Genomic DNA, 17227 nt, shown 5'->3' with positions numbered 1-17227 from the left:
GAGAAAAGGAAATCTCTCCCAGCAGCCTCAGAAACAGCAGATTAAAGCTTCACAATCAACTTGATGTACCTGCATCTATGGAATACATGAATAGACAACAAATCATCGAAATTGAGGAGGTGGACTTCGAGAGCAAGATATATGATTTTTTCCCCTTTTCCTCTTTTTGTGTGTATGTGTATGCGTCTGTGTGAGATTTTGTCTGTATAGCTTTGCTTCCACCATTTGTGCTAGGGTTCTATCCATCCGTTTCTTTTTTTTAATTTTTCTTTCTTAATAATTATTTTTTATTTTAATTATTTTATTTTACCTTACTTTATTTTATTTTACCTTTCTTATTTCCTTCTTTCCCTCCTTCCTTCCCTCCTTCCTTCCTCCCTCCTTTCTTTCTTTTCTTTCTTTCTACTTCTACTAATTCTTTCTTTCTAATTTTTCTCCCTTTTATTCTGAGCCGTGTGGATTAAAGGCTCTTGGTGCTGCAGCCAGGAGTCAGTGCTGTGCCTCTGAGGTGGAAGAGCCAACTTCAGGACACTGGTCCACAAGAGACCTCCCAGCTCCACATAATATCAAACAGCGAAAATCTCCCAGAGATCTCCATCTCAACACTAGCAGCCAGCTTCACTCAACGACCAGCAAGCTACAGTGCTGGATATCCTATGCCAAACAACTAGCAAGACAGGAACACAACCCCACCCATTAGCAGAGAGCCTGCCTAAAATCATAATAAGTCCACAGACACCCCAAAACACACCACCAGACGTAGACTTGCCCACCAGAAAGACAAGATCCAGCCTCATCCACCAGAACGCAGGCACTAGTCTCCTCCACCAGGAAGCCTACACAACCCACTGAACCAACCTTAGCCACTGGGGACAGATACCAAAAACAACGGGAACTGAGAACCTGTAGCCTGCAAAAAGGAGACCCCAAACAGTAAGATAAGCAAAGCAAGAAGACAGAAAAACACACAGCAGTTGAAGGAGAAAGATAAAAACCCACCAGATCTAACAAATGAAGAGGAAATAGGCAGTCTACCTGAAAAAGAATTCAGAATAATGATAGTAAAGATGACCCAAAATCTTAGAAATAGAATAGACAAAATGCAAGAAACATTTAACAAGGACCTAGAAGAACTAAAGATGAATAAGCAACAATGAACAACACAATAAATGAAATTAAAAATACTCTACATGGGATCAATAGCAGAATAACTGAGGCAGAAGAACGGATAAGTGACCAGGAAGATAAAATAGTGGAAATAACTACTGCAGAGCAGAATAAAGAAAAAAGAATGAAAAGAACTGAGGATAGTCTCAGAGACCTCTGAGACAACATTAAACGCACCAACATTTGAATTATAGGGGTTCCAGAAGAAGAAGAGAAAAAGAAAAGGACTGAGAAAATATTTGAAGAGATGATAGTTGAAAACTTCCCTAATATGGGAAAGGAAAGAGCTAATCAAGTCCAGGAAGCACAGAGAGTCCCATACAGGATAAATCCAAGGAGAAATACGCCATGACACATATTAATCAAACTGTCAAAAATTAAATACAAAGAAAACATATTAAAAGCAGCAAGGGAAAAACAACAAATAACACACAAGGGAATCCCCATAAAGTTAACCACTGATCTTTAAGCAGAAACTCTGCAAGCCAGAAGGGACTGGAAGAACATATTTAAAGTGATGAAGGAGAAAAACCTGCAACCAAAATTACTCTACCCAGCAAGGATCTCATTCAGATTTGATGGAGAAATTAAAACCTTTACAGACAAGCAAAAGCTGAGAGAGTTCAGCACCACCAAAGCAGCTTTACAACAAATGCTAAAGGAACTTCTCTAGGCAAGAAACACAAGAAAAGGAAAAGACCTACAATAATGAACCCAAAACAATTAAGAAAATGGGAATAGGAACATACATATTGATAATTACCTTAAATGTAAATGCTCCCACTAAAAGACACAGATTGACTGAATGGATACAAAAATGAGACCCATATATACACTGTCTACAAGAGACCCACCTCAGACCTAGAGACACATACAAACTGAAAGTAAGGGGATGGAAAAAGATATTCCATGCAAATGGAAACCAAAACAAAGCTGGAGTAGCAATTCTCATAGACAAAATAGACTTTAAAATAAAGACTATTACAACAAAGAAGGACACTACATAATGATCAAGGGATCGATTCAAGAAGAAGATATAACAATTGTAAATATTTATGCACCCAACATAGGAGCACCTCAAAACATAAGGCAAATACTAACATCCATAAGAGAGGAAATCGACAGTAACACATTCATAGTAGGTGACTTTAACACCCCACTTTCACCAATGGAAAGATCATCCAAAATGAAAATAAATAAGGAAACACAAGCTTTAAATGATATATTAAACAAGATGGACTTAATTGATATTTATAGGACATTCCATCCAAAAACAACAGAATACACATTTTTCTCAAGTGTTCATGATCATATCTTGGGTCATAAATCAAGCCTTGGTAAATTTAAGAAAATTGAAATGGTATCAAGTATCTTTTCTGACCACAATGCTATGAGACTAGATAACACTTACAGGAAAAGATCTGTAAAAATACAAACACATGGAGGCTAAACAATACACTACTTAATAATGAAGTGATCACTGAAGAAATCAAAGAGGAAATTAAAAAATACCTAGAAACAAATGACAATGGAGACACAACGACCCAAAACCTATGGGATGCAGCAAAAGCAGTTCTAAGAGGGAACTTTATAGCAATACAATCCTACCTTAAGAAACAGGAAACATCTCGAATAAACAACCTAACCTTGCACCTAAAGCAATTAGAGAAAGAAGAACAAAAAATCCCCAAAGTTAGAAGGAAAGAAATCATAAAAATCAGATCAGAAATAAATGAAAAAGAAATGAAGGAAACAATAGCAAAGATCAATAAAACTAAAGCTGGTTCTTTGAGAAGATAAACAAAATTGATAAACCATTAGCCAGACTCATCAAGAAAAAAAGGAAGAAGACTCAAATCAAAATAATTAGAAATGAAAAAGGAGAAGTAACAACTGACACTGCAGAAATACAAAAGATCAAGAGGGATTACTACAAGCAACTCTATGCCAATAAAATGGACAGCCTGGAAGAAATGGACAAGTTCTTAGAAATGCACAACCTGCCAAGACTGAACCAGGAAGAAATAGAAAATATGAACAGACCAATCACAAGCACTGAAATTGAAACTGTGATTAAAAATCTTCCAACAAACAAAAGCCCAGGACCAGATGGCTTCACAGGCGAATTCTATCAAACACTTAGGGAAGAGCTAACACCTATCCTTCTGAAACTTTTCCAAAATATAGCAGAGGGAGGAACACTCCCAAACTCAGTCTAGGAGGCCACTATCACCTTGATACCAAAACCAGACAATGATGTCACAAAGAAAGAAAACTACAGGCCAATATCACTGATGAACATAGATGCAAAAATCCTCAACAAAATACTAGCAAACAGAATCCAACAGAACATTAAAAGGATCATACACCATGATCAAGTGGGGTTTATTCCAAGAATGCAAGGATTCTTCAATATACGCAAATCAATCAATGTGATACACCATATTAACAAATTGAAGGAGAAAAGCCATATGATCATCTCAATAGATGCAGAGAAAGCTTTTAACAAAATTCAACACCCATTTATGATAAAATCACTGCAGAAAGTAGGCATAGAGGGAACTTTCCTCAACATAATAAAGGCCATATATGACAAACCCACAGCCAACATCGTCCTCAATGGTGAAAAACTGAAAGCATTTCCACTAAGATCAGGAATAGACAAGGTTGCTCATTCTCACCACTCTTATTCAACATAGTTTTGGAAGTTTTAGCCACAGCAAGCAAAGAAGAAAAGGAAATAAAAGGAATCCAAATTGGAAAAGAAGAAGTAAAGCTGTCACTGTTTGCAGATGACATGATACTCTACATAGAGAATCCTAAAGATGCTACCAGAAAACTACTAGAGCTAATCAATGAATTTCGTAAAGTAGCAGGATACAAAATTAATGCACAGAAATCTCTGGCATTCCTATACACTAATGATGAAAAATCTGAAAGTGAAATCAAGAAAACACTCCCACTTACCACTGCAACAAAAAGAATAAAATATCTAGGAATAAACCTACCTAAGGAGACAAAAGACCTGTATGCAGAAAATTATAAGACACTGATGAAAGAAATTAAAGATGATACAAATAGATGGAGAGATATACCATGTTCTTGGATTGGAAGAATCAACATTGTGAAAATGACTCTACTACCCAAAGCAATCTATAGATTCAATGCAATCCCTATCAAACTACCACTGGCATTTTTCACAGAACTAGAACAAAAAATTTCGCAAGTTGTATGGAAACGCAAAAGACCCTGAATAGCCAAAGCAATCTTGAGAATGAAAACTGGAGCTGGAGGAATCAGGCTCCCTGACTTCAGACTATACTACAAAGCTACAGTAATCAAGACAGTATGGTACTGGCACAAAAACAGAAAGATAGATCAATGGAACAGGACAGAAAGCCCAGAGATAAACCCACGCACATTTGGACACCTTATCTTTGAAAAAGGTGGCAGAAATGTACAGTGGAGAAAGGACAGCCTCTTCAATAAGTGGTGCTGGACAAACTGGACAGATACATGTAAAAGTATGAGATTAGATCACTCCCTAACACCATACACAAAAATAAGCTCAAAATGGATTAAAGACCTAAATGTAAGCCCAGAAACTATCAAACTCTTAGAGGAAAACATAGGCAGAACACTCTGTGACATAAATCACAGTAATATCCTTTCTGACCCACCTCCTAGAGAAATGGAAATAGAAACAAAAATAAACAAATGGGACCTAATGAAACTTCAAAGCTTTCGCACAGCAAAGGAAACCATAAACAAGACCAAAAGACAACCCTCAGAATGGGAGAAAATATTTGCAAATGAAGCAACTGACAAAGGATTCATCTCCAAAATTTACAAGCAGCTCATGCAGCTCAATAACAAAAAAACAAACAACCCAATCCAAAAATGGGCAGAAGACCTAAATAGACATTTCTCCAAAGAAGATATACAGACTGTCAACAAACACATGAAATAATGCTCAACATCATTAATCATTAGAGAAATGCAAATCAAAACTACAATGAGATATCATCTCACACCAGTCAGAATGGCCATCATCAAAAAATCTAGAAACAATAAATGCTGGAGAGGGTGTGAAGAAAAGGGAACACTCTTGCACTGCTGGTGGGAATGTGAATTGGTTCAGCCACTATGGAGAACAGTATGGAGTTTCCTTAAAAAACTACAAATAGAACTACCATATGACCCAGCAATCCCACTACCAGGCATATACCCTGAGAAAATCAGAATTCAAAAAGAGTCATGTACCAAAATGTTCATTGCAGCTCTATTTACAATAGCCAGGAGATGGAAACAACCTATGTGCCCATCATCGGATGAATGGATGAAGAAGATGTGGCACATATATACAATGGAATATTACTCAGCCATAAAAAGAAATGAAATTGAGCTATTTGTAATGAGGTGGATAGACCTAGAGTCTGTCATACAGAGTGAAGTATGTCAGAAAGAGAAAGACAAATACCATATGCTAACACTTATATATGGAATTTAAGGGAAAAAATGTCATGAAGAACATAGGGGTAAGACAGGAATAAAGACACAGACCTACTAGAGAATGGACTTGAGGATATGGGGAGTGGGAATGGTAAGTTGTGACAAAGCGAGAGAGAGGCATGGACATATACACTACCAAACGTAAGGTAGATAGCTAGTGGGAAGCAGCCGCATAGCACAGGGATATCAGCTCGGTGCTTTGTGACCGCCTGGAGGGGTGGGATAGGGAGGGTGGGAGGGAGGGAGACACAAGAGGGAAGAGATATGTGAATCAATGTATATGTATAACTGATTTACTTTGTTACAAAGCAGAAAGTAACACACCATTGTAAAGCAATTATACTCCAATAAAGATGTAAAAAAAAAAAAAAGAAATTTCACAACTTGAAGGTTCATATATAGGGGACTTACAGTACAAGAGAAAAAATTGCAAAAAACACAGACACATGGAGGCTAAACAATGTGCTACTGAACAACCAATTGATCACTGAATAAATCAACATGAAATGAAAAAATACCTAGAGACGAATGAAAATGAAAAGACAATGATCCAAAATCCTGTGGGACACAGCAAAAGTGGTTCTAAGAGAGAGGTTTATAGTGATACAAGCTTACCCCAGGAAACAAGAAAAATCTCAAACAACCTGACTTTACATCTAAATCAACGAGAGTTAGTAGAAGGAAAGAAATCATAAAGATCAGAGCAGAAATAAGTGAAAGAGAGACTAAAAAACAATAGAAAAGAGCAATGAAACTAAAAGCTGGTTCTTTGTAAAGATAAACAAAATTGATAAAACTTTAGCCAAACTCATCAAGAAAAAAGGAGATGGCCTAAATCAGTAAAATCAGAATTGAAAACGGAGAAGTTAGAACCAACACCACAGAAATACAAAGGACCATAAGAGACGACTACAAGCAACTAAATGCCAATAAAATGGACAAGCTAGAAGAAATGGACAAATTCTTAGGAAGGTACAATCTCCAAGACTGAATTAGGAAAAAATAGGAAATATGAACAGACCAATCACAAGTACTGAAGTTGAAACTGTGATTTTAAAACTTCCAACAACTGGGGCTTCCTTAATGGAAGCCTACCTACCTAAGAATCTGCCTACCAATGAAGGGGACATGGGTTCAAGCCCTGGTCCAGGAAGATCCCACATGCCACGGAGTAACTAAGCCCATGCACCACAACTATTGAGCCTGCACACCTAGAGCCCATGCTCCTCAACAAGAGAAGCCACCGCAATGAGAAGCCCGCACACCACAATGAAGAGTAGTCCCCGCTCGCCACAACTAGAGAAAGCCCGCGCACAGCAACAAAGACCCAATGCAGCCAAATAAATAAACAAAAATAATTTTTAAAAATAAAATAAAAACTTCCAACAAACAAAAGTCCAGGACCAGATGGCTTCACAAGTGAATTCTATCAACAATTAGATGAGAGTTGACACCCAACCTTCTCAAACTGTTACAAAAAATTGCAGAGGAAAGAACATCTCCAAATTCATTCTATGAGGCCATCATCACCCTGATAACCAGACAAAGATACCACAAAAAAGAAAATTACAGGCCAACATCATTGATGAACACAGATGCAAAAATCCTCAACATGATACTAGCAAACCAAATCCAACAATACATTAAAAGAATCATACACCATGATCAAGTGGGATTTATCCCAGGGATGCAAGGATTTTTTAATATCTGCAAATCAGTGTGATATACCACAATAATAAATTGAAGAATAAAAGCCATATGATGCAGAAAAAGCTTTTGATAAAATTCAGCATCCACTTATGATTAAAAAAAACTCTCCAGAAAGTGAGCATAGAGGAAACCTACCTCAACATAAAGACCATATATGACAAACCCACAGCTAACATCGTATGCAATGGTGAAAAGCTGAAAACGTTTCCTCTAAGGTCAGGAACAAGACAAGGATGTCCACTCTCACCACTTTTATTCAACATAGTTTTGGAAATCCTAGCCACAGCAATCAGAGAAGAAAAAGAAATAAAAGGAATACAAATTGGAAAAGAAGAAGTAAAACTGCCATTGCTTGCAGATGACATGATACTATACATAGAAAATCCCAAAGATACTATCAAAAAACTACTAGAGCTCTTCAATGAATTTGGTAAAATTTCAGGAGACAAAATTAATACACAGAAATCTGTTTCATTTCTATACACTAACAATGAAAGATCAGAAAGAGAAATTAAGGAAACAGTCCCATTTACCATCACATCAAAAAGAATAAAATACCTAGGAATAAACTTACCTATGGAGGCAAAAAACCTATACTCCAAAAACTATAAGATGCTGATGAAAGAAATCAAAGATGATACAAACAAATCAAAAGATATACTGTGTTCTCAGATTGGATCACTACTGTCAAGATGACTACACTACCCAAAATAATCTACAGATTCAATGCAATCCCTATCAAATTACCAATGGCATTTATCACAGAACTAGAACACATATAATTTATAAAATTTGTATGGAAACACAAAAGGCCCCAAATAGCCAAAACAATCTTGAGACAGAAAAACAGCTGGAGGAATCAGGTTGCCTTACTTTAGACTATACTACAAAGCTACAGTCATCAAACAGTATGGTACTGGCACAAAAACAGAAATATAAATTAATGGAACAGGATGGAAAGCCCAGAAATAAACCCATGCACCTATAGTTAATCTATGACAAAGGAGGCAAGAAAGAATATTCAGTGGAGAAAAGACAGTCTCTTCAATAATTGGTGCTGGAAATACTGGACAGCCACATGTAAAAGAATAAAATTAGAATATTCTCTAACACCATACTCAAAAATAAACTCAAAATGAAATAAAGACCTAAATGTGAAACTGGATAACATAAAACTCCTAGAGGAAAACATAGGCAGAACACACTTTGATATAAATCGCAGCAATATCTTTTTGGATCCATCTCCTAGAGTAATGGAAATAAAAACAAAAGTAAACAAATGGGACCAGCTAAACTTAAAAGCTATTCCACAGCAAAGAAAGCAAACAAAATGAAAAGACAACTTACAGAATGGGAGAAAATATTTGCAAATGCTGCGACCAACAAGGGATTAGTCTCCAAAATATACAGACAGCTTGTACAGCTCAGTATGGGAACAACCCAATCAAAAAATGGGCAGAAGATCTAAATATACATTTCTCTAAAGAAGACATACAGATGGCCAAAAAGCACATGAAAAGATGCTAAATATCACTAATTATTAGAGTAACGCAAACCAAAACTCCAATGACATATCACCTCACACCAGTCCCAATGGCCATCTTCAACAAATCTACAAGTAATAGAAGCTGGAGAGGGTGTGGAGAAGAAGGAACCCTCCTACACTGTTGGTGGGAATGTAAATTGGTGCAGCCACTATGGAAAACAGTGTGGAGGTTCCTTAAAAAACTACAAATAGAGCTACCATATGATTCACCAATCCCACTCCTGGACATATATCCAGAGAAAACCATAATTCTAAAAGACTCATGCACCCCAATGTTCATTGCAGCACTGTTTCCAATAGTCAAGAAATGGAAGCAACCTAAATGTCCATCGACAGATGAATGGATAAAAAGGATGTGGGGTGTGTGTGTGTGTGTGTGTGTGTATATATATGTGTGTGTATATATATATATATATATGGAATATTAATCAGTCTTGAAAAAGAATAAAATAATGCCATTTGCAGCAACATGAATGAACCTAGAGATTATCATACAAAGTAAGCCAGAGAGAGAAAGACAAATATCATATGAGATTGCTTACATGTGGCATCTAAAAAAATGATACAAATGAACTTATATACAAATAGACCCACAGACATAGAAAAACTTATGGCTTCCAAAGGGGAAAGGGAGGAGGAATAAATTGGGAGGTTGGGGTTAACATATACACACCACTATATATAAAACAGATAATTGACAAGGACCTACTGTAGAGCACAGGGGACTCTACTCAATACTCTGTAATAACCTATAGGGGAAAAGAATCTGAAAAAGAATGGATATATGTATATGTGCAACTGAGCCACTTTGTCATACACCTGAAACTAACACATTGTAAATCAACTATACTTCAATTAACAAATGAATAGTGCAGTGAGCCCCAAAAAACAAAACAGTTAAGTGACTCCATGTGGCCGTGGTGGGGGGCAGGCCTAGTATTCCTTGTGTTCCTCACTATCACGCACTTATTCTATTGCTTTTCAGAACCCCCTCCCCCTGATAAACATTTGCCCCTGCTGGGTCTGGAAAAAAATACGTAATATGATGTCAAAAGCCATGATACTCCTAGTAGGACTTCTGATGATTGTCGCAGTTCAGAGAGAATGGAAAATCATGCTTCAGTAAACACCTAAAATAGTGCCTCAGGGAGAAAAACTAGTTAATTGTCAGGTCTGCCATAAAAATCCCGGCTTACAACAATCTTTACAGGTACAAATATGTTCATACAACGAGTTTTATCAATTCAAACACAGGGAAAATCCCCCTCTCCACCAATTCGAGCACAGTGGGCAATACCCCCGTCAGGCCCAATACCTTGCCTACGTTTGACTCTTTTTAAAAGGGTTTCATACCTTTTGCATTAATCTTGGCTACTTTTGTTATTCAGAAAACCAGTCATGCTTCCAATGCCACTACACCTCTAATGTATGGTGAGCCTCTCTGGAACAACCCCTGGCCACCAGATGCTAATATCACCAGTGTTTTGGAACCCAGACCCAAACTGCATTCCTACAAATACCTCTACTCTGTGTGCTTATAATGAAGACCAGAACCAAGGTGCCTACTGGATAGAGATGGAATGGACTAAAAGTTGGGCTAGAAATTGTCAGGCTCCATGGCAACAATGGGTGAAATCCTCTTGCTTCACCATCTCTTCTAAGCCGAGGGCATGGAGTACACCCAGACTTCATGATTTTTAATATACTAATGGGCCCTCGTCTCCACACTGTGTTCATAACTTGTCCCTTCCATGGATCCGGATGGCTGCTTCCTTGTTAAATTCTTCTCTTCCCATATCTCTTACTGAACCTTCAGGATATATCTGGTTATGTAGCACTCCCTAGAATGAGGGCCCAAAGACAAGGGCACGCCAGTGAATATTTGGCCCCTATGTAACTGCTTATCCTTATATCAATAATGTGTGGCACAAGGAAGTTTGTACATTAGGACATTTGGTCCTATTCACAGTCACAATACGTAATAGTCAACACCATCCTAGGGGGGCCATCAGATTAATATCGGCAGGAATAGGACTGGCAGGGGAACTGGCAGCTCCACAGGGAGGCTTTGCCTACCATGAGGTAACCCTAGAAAATCTAACCAACACTTGGGAGAGCCTAGCCCTGACCACTGAAAATGCCCTAAATAGACTCAGCTTCTTTAAGCTCACTGGCCAATGTAGTTAGGAGAATAGATTGGCCTTGGATTACTTGCTGACTGAGCAGGGTGGTGTTTGTGCGGTCATCAACAAAACCTGCTGTACCCATGTTAATAATTTGGTCCAGATTGAGATGACATCGAAAAGATTTATGAACAAGCATCATGGTTACACCACTACAACCAGGGGTCAGGCCCTAACGCCATGTGGTCCATGATTAAGAGCACCCTCCCTAGGTTTACTTGGTTCCTGCCCCTCCTGGACCCAATAAGGGTCATACTCTTCCTCCTCCCCTTTGGACCCTTCATCTTTAACCTCTTGGTTAAGTTCATGTCTTCCAGGTTACAACAGTTCCACATCAAAACGATGTGCGGATTCCAACCCCTAAAACCCTGACTTAAAACAAGAAACTGTCCTGCCCCTGGGATCCCAGACCAGGCATCCAGAGATTTTCACTCCCTGACAGGCAGGGTCAACACCACTGCCCAGCCCTGAAGCAACTACTGAAGATGCACCACTGCCTCTCTGCTTCCCATAAGAATAGGAGTAAAATCTTCAAGGGAGGAATGCGTCAGGAGGGAAAGGGGCAGGACACAAACACCAGATATTGAAGAAGGGGTGCAGCCATTAGGAAGCAGTAAAGCCTGGCTGGAACCAGCTGAAACCAAGGGGGCTTTGAAAATAGTCCAGGCAGAGAGAGGAGTTGAGGAAGATGGTGGAAGGGTAAGACGTGGAGATCACCTTCCATCCCACAGATACATCACAAATACATCTACACATGGAACTGCTCCTATATAACACCCACTGAACGCTAGCAGAGAATAGTCCAGACATTGACATTTAGCTCATCATAAACCTTCATTGTAATACTAAAAATCACTACCCCTTACACAATGACAGCTCTGGGGAAGACCAAAAAAGGCCAAAAAGTGGGCAGTGGCCCAATTCCTGGGAAATCCCCACCCTACCCCAAAATAGCAAGAATATTCCTCCCACTATGAAATTACTTAGCCCATAAAAACCTATGACCCCATACCCTGGGGCTGCTTTCACTTTGGGACGGCCTGCATTCTGCCTATGGAATGTGTATCTCTCTAAATAAACTTGCTTTCCCTTTACTCTTGCTTGCTCTTGAATTCCTTCCTGCTCAGATCCAAGAACCCTCACTTGGTGGTCCGTCCTAAGGACTCCTGCAGGTCCCAGGATGTGACATTTCCCTCTCCTGCAACAGCATCTCTCCCGTAATGGGTACTAATATGAATGTGCTGCAGCATGGTGTCTGAGAACGCCTTAGGAATCAAAACAATAGTGCACTATATTTCCAGCCCAGCGAGATGTGATCCAAGTCAGACCCCACTCTGGCCCTCTCTCTGGCCTTTGCTGAATACACTGGCTGGTATTCTGACAAGTCAATCTGTCGGAGAAGTGTTCGTCTTGACTCAGAGGATACAGTTTTAGATTAGGTGCCCCAGCATTCCTTTTTAATGGGATTCCTATTGGCCATGTGTTTCTGGCCTTCCCTGGGGTGCAGTTAGCACACACTCTGGTCTTACCTTTTCCTAGTCCTTTGGGGGAAAGAGCTGTGTCTCCTTTCCTGGGGTTTTCACTATCGCCATCTGTAGGCTTAAAGTGTGTTCTGGTGGGACTCTCATATCAAGCTGTTCTGGTGAAAAACTTCAGGGTTGTAAGGCCAACTGGCCCGAGGCAGGGGAACGCAATCAGACTCACAGGTTGCAGCAGACCGAAACTTTCCGGACCACCCAGTTCCAGAAACTGACCTGGGGACTTTCCAGACAATCCAGTTCCAGGAACTGACCTGGGGACTTTCCACCCGGCCCAGCCTTCCCGCCTTTCAAGGGGCGGGACTAACGGTCCCTCACGATACCCGAAAAGACCACCAAATAAGGAATAGCCTGCGCCCTCCCGGATTCACCACACCTCTTTCCCTTCTTCCCCTATAAATTCTGCCCAAACCCTCGCCCGGGCGCGACTTCTCCGGCCCCTTTTTCTCGGACCAGTGAACCTCGCCCGGGAGCGCTCCCTAATAAAGCTCACTTGAAGCTTTTCTCTGTTTCGCGGTGCCGTTTGTTAAGATCCGACCTTACATTTGGTGCCGAAACCCGAGAGGGGTACCAAGCCCCGCGGGTTACCGCGCGGGCCGCTCCTCCCCTCCCCCAGGAAACAACCAGGGAACCTCTACTCATCCACCCGATCCGGCAGAAAACGGGGTAAGTCCCCCTCCCTTGTTCCCTCCGACCCCCAGAGTCCCTGCCCACCGGACTCCCTGTCCCTAATCGCGGCCGCGTCAGGGACTCCTCCGTCCTCTCTCCAGGCCTCGGGCAACTCTGGAGACGTCCCAATTGCCTGACTGCTCTCCGACCCGCCGGGCCTCGGGTGATTGTGGAGACGTCCCAATCGCCTGACCGCCCTCCGACCTGCCGTGAATTGGAGACTGAGACCCAGGGACGCCTCTCTCCCTCTCCATTCACGCAGGGACAGACCGGGGGTCATGGGAACCTCACAATCGAAACCAGATCCTAAGACGCCCCTGGGGTGTCTCCTAGCCAATTTTACAGCCCACGGTTTCTCTCAAGATCTCCATCGCCGACGGCTCATTTTCTATTCCACTGTGGCCTGGCCACAATATCCTCTAGACAATCAATCCAAATGGCCTCCTGAAGGGACTTTCGATTTTAACGTCCTCCGTGATCTAGATAATTACTGCCGCAGGACGGGCAAATGGTCCGAGGTCCCCTACGTCCAGGCCTTCTGGTGTTTACGCTCCCGCCCTTCCCTCTGCGTCGATTGTTCCACTTCCCAGATCCTTCTTGCCACATCTACATCCAAGCCCCTAACTTCCTTTGACGATGACCCCTCTCCACTAGCCGACCCACCCGAATCTCTCGCCTCTCCTCCCTCCAGAGCTCCTCTCCAACCTCCACCCTACCCTGAAGCGGTCCCTCCTCCTCCCAAACCCGCTCCCCCGCCTCCCTCAACGGTTTCTCCTCCCACGCCCTTTGCTTCGCCAATTAGTGCACGTACACGCTCTCACGACTCCCAAGATCCAAATCTCCGCTGCCCTCCGAGGGAGGTAGCAGAAGGGGAAGGATTACTTAGAGTTCATGTTCCCTTTTCCCTCCAAGATCTCTCCTTTTCTACCGACTCTTCCCGCTACATCAAAGAATTTCACTACCTCTCTCAAGCTTACGATCTAACCTGGCACGATATCTTTGTGATCCTATCTTCTACTCTGACCCCTGACGAGAGGGAAAGAATTCAAACTGCTGCCCGAAACCATGCACATCAGGTTCACCTTACCGACAACTCCATGCCTGTCGGAGCGACTGCCGTACCCGGCACCGATCCAGGCTGGACTTATCAGGATGGCCAAGATGGCCACCGTAACGCGACCTCATGATCCAATGCCTCCTGGCTGGCACGCAGGCTGCCGCTCATAAGGTAGTCAATTTTGAAAAACTAAAAGAGATAACCCAAGAACCTAACAAAAATCCAGCTATCTTTCTCAATCGCCTTACAGAGGACTTAACTCTCTACACCCAGCTGGATCCCGACACCCCGGCAGGGGCAACGGTACTAGCCACCCATTTTATTACCCAATCAGGCCTGGATATCCGAAAGCAATTAAAACGGGCAGAAGACGGCCCTCAAACCCCTATTCGAGATCTGGTAAAGATGGCCTTTAAGGTCTACAATGGCCGTGAGGATTTGGCAGAATCCAGCCGACAGGCTCGGAGGCACCAGAAGGTGGCCCTCCAAACCCAAGCTGTTGTAGCCGCCCTGCGGCCGGCCATCTCCCATGGATCACAGCATCCACGGGGTCCGCAAAAGGCAACCCCGCCAGGGGCCTGCTTCAAATGCGGAAAAGAAGGCCACTGGGCTCGCCGATGTCCCAATCCCCGACCTCCTTCTAAGCCCTGTCCCAGCTGCGGGCTAACGGGCCACTGGAAGAGTGACTGCCCTACGACTGGCCCTCCCTCAGCGTCTCCATGCGGGGGGCAGGCCGACCCAACGGCATTACCACTCGAACTGCTGGGATTGGCTGACGACTGACGGCGCCTGGACTCGAAGACCCCCATCACCCTCGCCGAGCCCAGGGTAACGCTACAGGTAGCGGGTAAGTCCATCTCATTTCTGGTGGACACGGGGGCTACCTATTCGGTCCTGCCTACCTATTCCGGGCCTGTTTCTCCTTCCCAGATCTCGGTCATGGGTATTGATGGCAAACCATCCTTCCCACTCCAGACCGGTCCACTCCCATGACTTATCGAAGGACTCCCTTTTACTCATTCTTTCTTAGTCGTACCATCCTGCCCAGTTCCCTTGCTAGGCCAAGATATCCTTTTCCACTTAGGGACCTCCCTCCAGCTGGTTAGACTTGACCCTAAGGTCCCCTCCTCCCAACTCCTGCTTCCTCTTCTCGGCCTGTCTCTAGAACCCTCCCCCTCCTATTCCCCTCTTCCAATCACACCGAACCCAATCAATCCCCAAGTCTGGGATACTTCTAAGCCCGTAATAGACTCCTTATCCCCACCGACTCTCCCTGCAACACCCCCATCCTGCCTGTCCACAAGGCCTCTGGGGATTATCGCCTGGTCCAGGACCTCCGACTAATCAATGAGGCCATAGTTCCTCTCCACCCAGTAGTACCAAACCCATACACCTTGCTCTCCCATATCCCCCCATCCACAACCCACTTTACGGTTCTGGATGTCAAAGATGCCTTTTTCACTATCCCCCTACATCCCGACTCCTATTTCCTCTTCGCCTTTACCTGGACGGAGCCGGATACTCATACTTCCAGTCGGCTCACCTGGACAGTCCTCCCCAGGGCTTCCGCGACAGTCCTCACCTCTTCGGTCGCTGGCACGGGACCTCACCTCCTGCTCCCTTACCCCCAGCACGCTCCTTCAGTATGCAGATGACCTCCTCCTTTGTAGCCCGTCTCTCAGCCTCTCAAGACAACACACTGCAGATCTCCTCAATTACCTTGGCTCTCGCGGTTATCGGGTCTCCCCAGCCAATGCTCAGTTATCTGTATCTTCTGTAACCTACCTGGGGCTCCACTTTACCCCTACCACAAAAGGGCTAACAGCCCGACCACACCCGGATGATCCGTGAACTCCAGCCTCCGGAAACAGCGGAACAAATTCTCTCCTTTTGGGGCCTTATAGGATTTTTCCGACACTGGATGCCTAACTTTGCTCTCCTCGCTAAACCCTTATATCTAGCCGCTAAAGAAACCCCTCAAAGACCCCTCACCTCTCCTTCCGCCGTTCGACAGGCCTTTCTCACCCTCCGTAACGCTCTGATATCTTCTCCTCCCCTTTCTCTGCCCAACCCAAACCGACCTTTTCACCTTTTTGTGCATGAACGGGCCGGAATAGCCACTGGACTCCTTGCCCAGCCTGTAGGGCCCTCCTACCGCCCCGTGGCTTACCTCTCCAAACAGCCAGACCCAACCATTCGGGGATGGCAACCATGCCTTCGGGCCCTAGCAGCGGCAGCCAAAATGACCAAACACTCAAACTGACTCTGGCCCACCCACTAACCGTGTTTTCCTCCCACCAGCTGGTCGACCTCCTAGGCCACAAGTCTCTCTCCCTCCTGGGCCCCTCCCGCATCCAGGAGTTCCACCTACTGTTCATTGAAATCCCTGCTATCTCCCTCGACCTACCCCCCCCCCACCTAAACCCGGCCTCCCTGTTGCCTATCTCCGATACCGGGACCTCCCCTTCCCACTCCTGCCCCCAAGTCGTAGAGGCCCTCAGCCCGCCGAGAGAGGGACTCTGACACCCCTCTTTCAAACCCGGACCGCACCCTCTTCGTAGCATGCTGGCTCCCTGTTTTCTTAGGTTCCTTTGCAGGCGCATGGAGGAAGTCTCTCGGGTGGCCACAAACCAAATGCTCCTCGGCCCTTACACTTTGCTTCCTACAGGACCCCCCACTGGTCTCTCTTAAGCCTCGGACCTCTGGTCGCCCGACTCCCCTTTCGACGCCCCCATTCAGCAAGAAGTAGCCACAGATCAGAACGCCGCCCCATTACACAAAAGATGTCGAGATGTAAGGCCAACTGGCCTGAGACAGGGGAACGCAATCAGACCCACAGGTTGCA

This window comes from Lagenorhynchus albirostris, chromosome 2, assembly GCF_949774975.1.
Source record: "Lagenorhynchus albirostris chromosome 2, mLagAlb1.1, whole genome shotgun sequence".
Classification (NCBI taxonomy): domain Eukaryota; kingdom Metazoa; phylum Chordata; class Mammalia; order Artiodactyla; family Delphinidae; genus Lagenorhynchus; species Lagenorhynchus albirostris.
The sequence above is the reverse complement of the archived record's forward strand: the minus strand, read 5'-3'. Positions refer to the sequence as shown.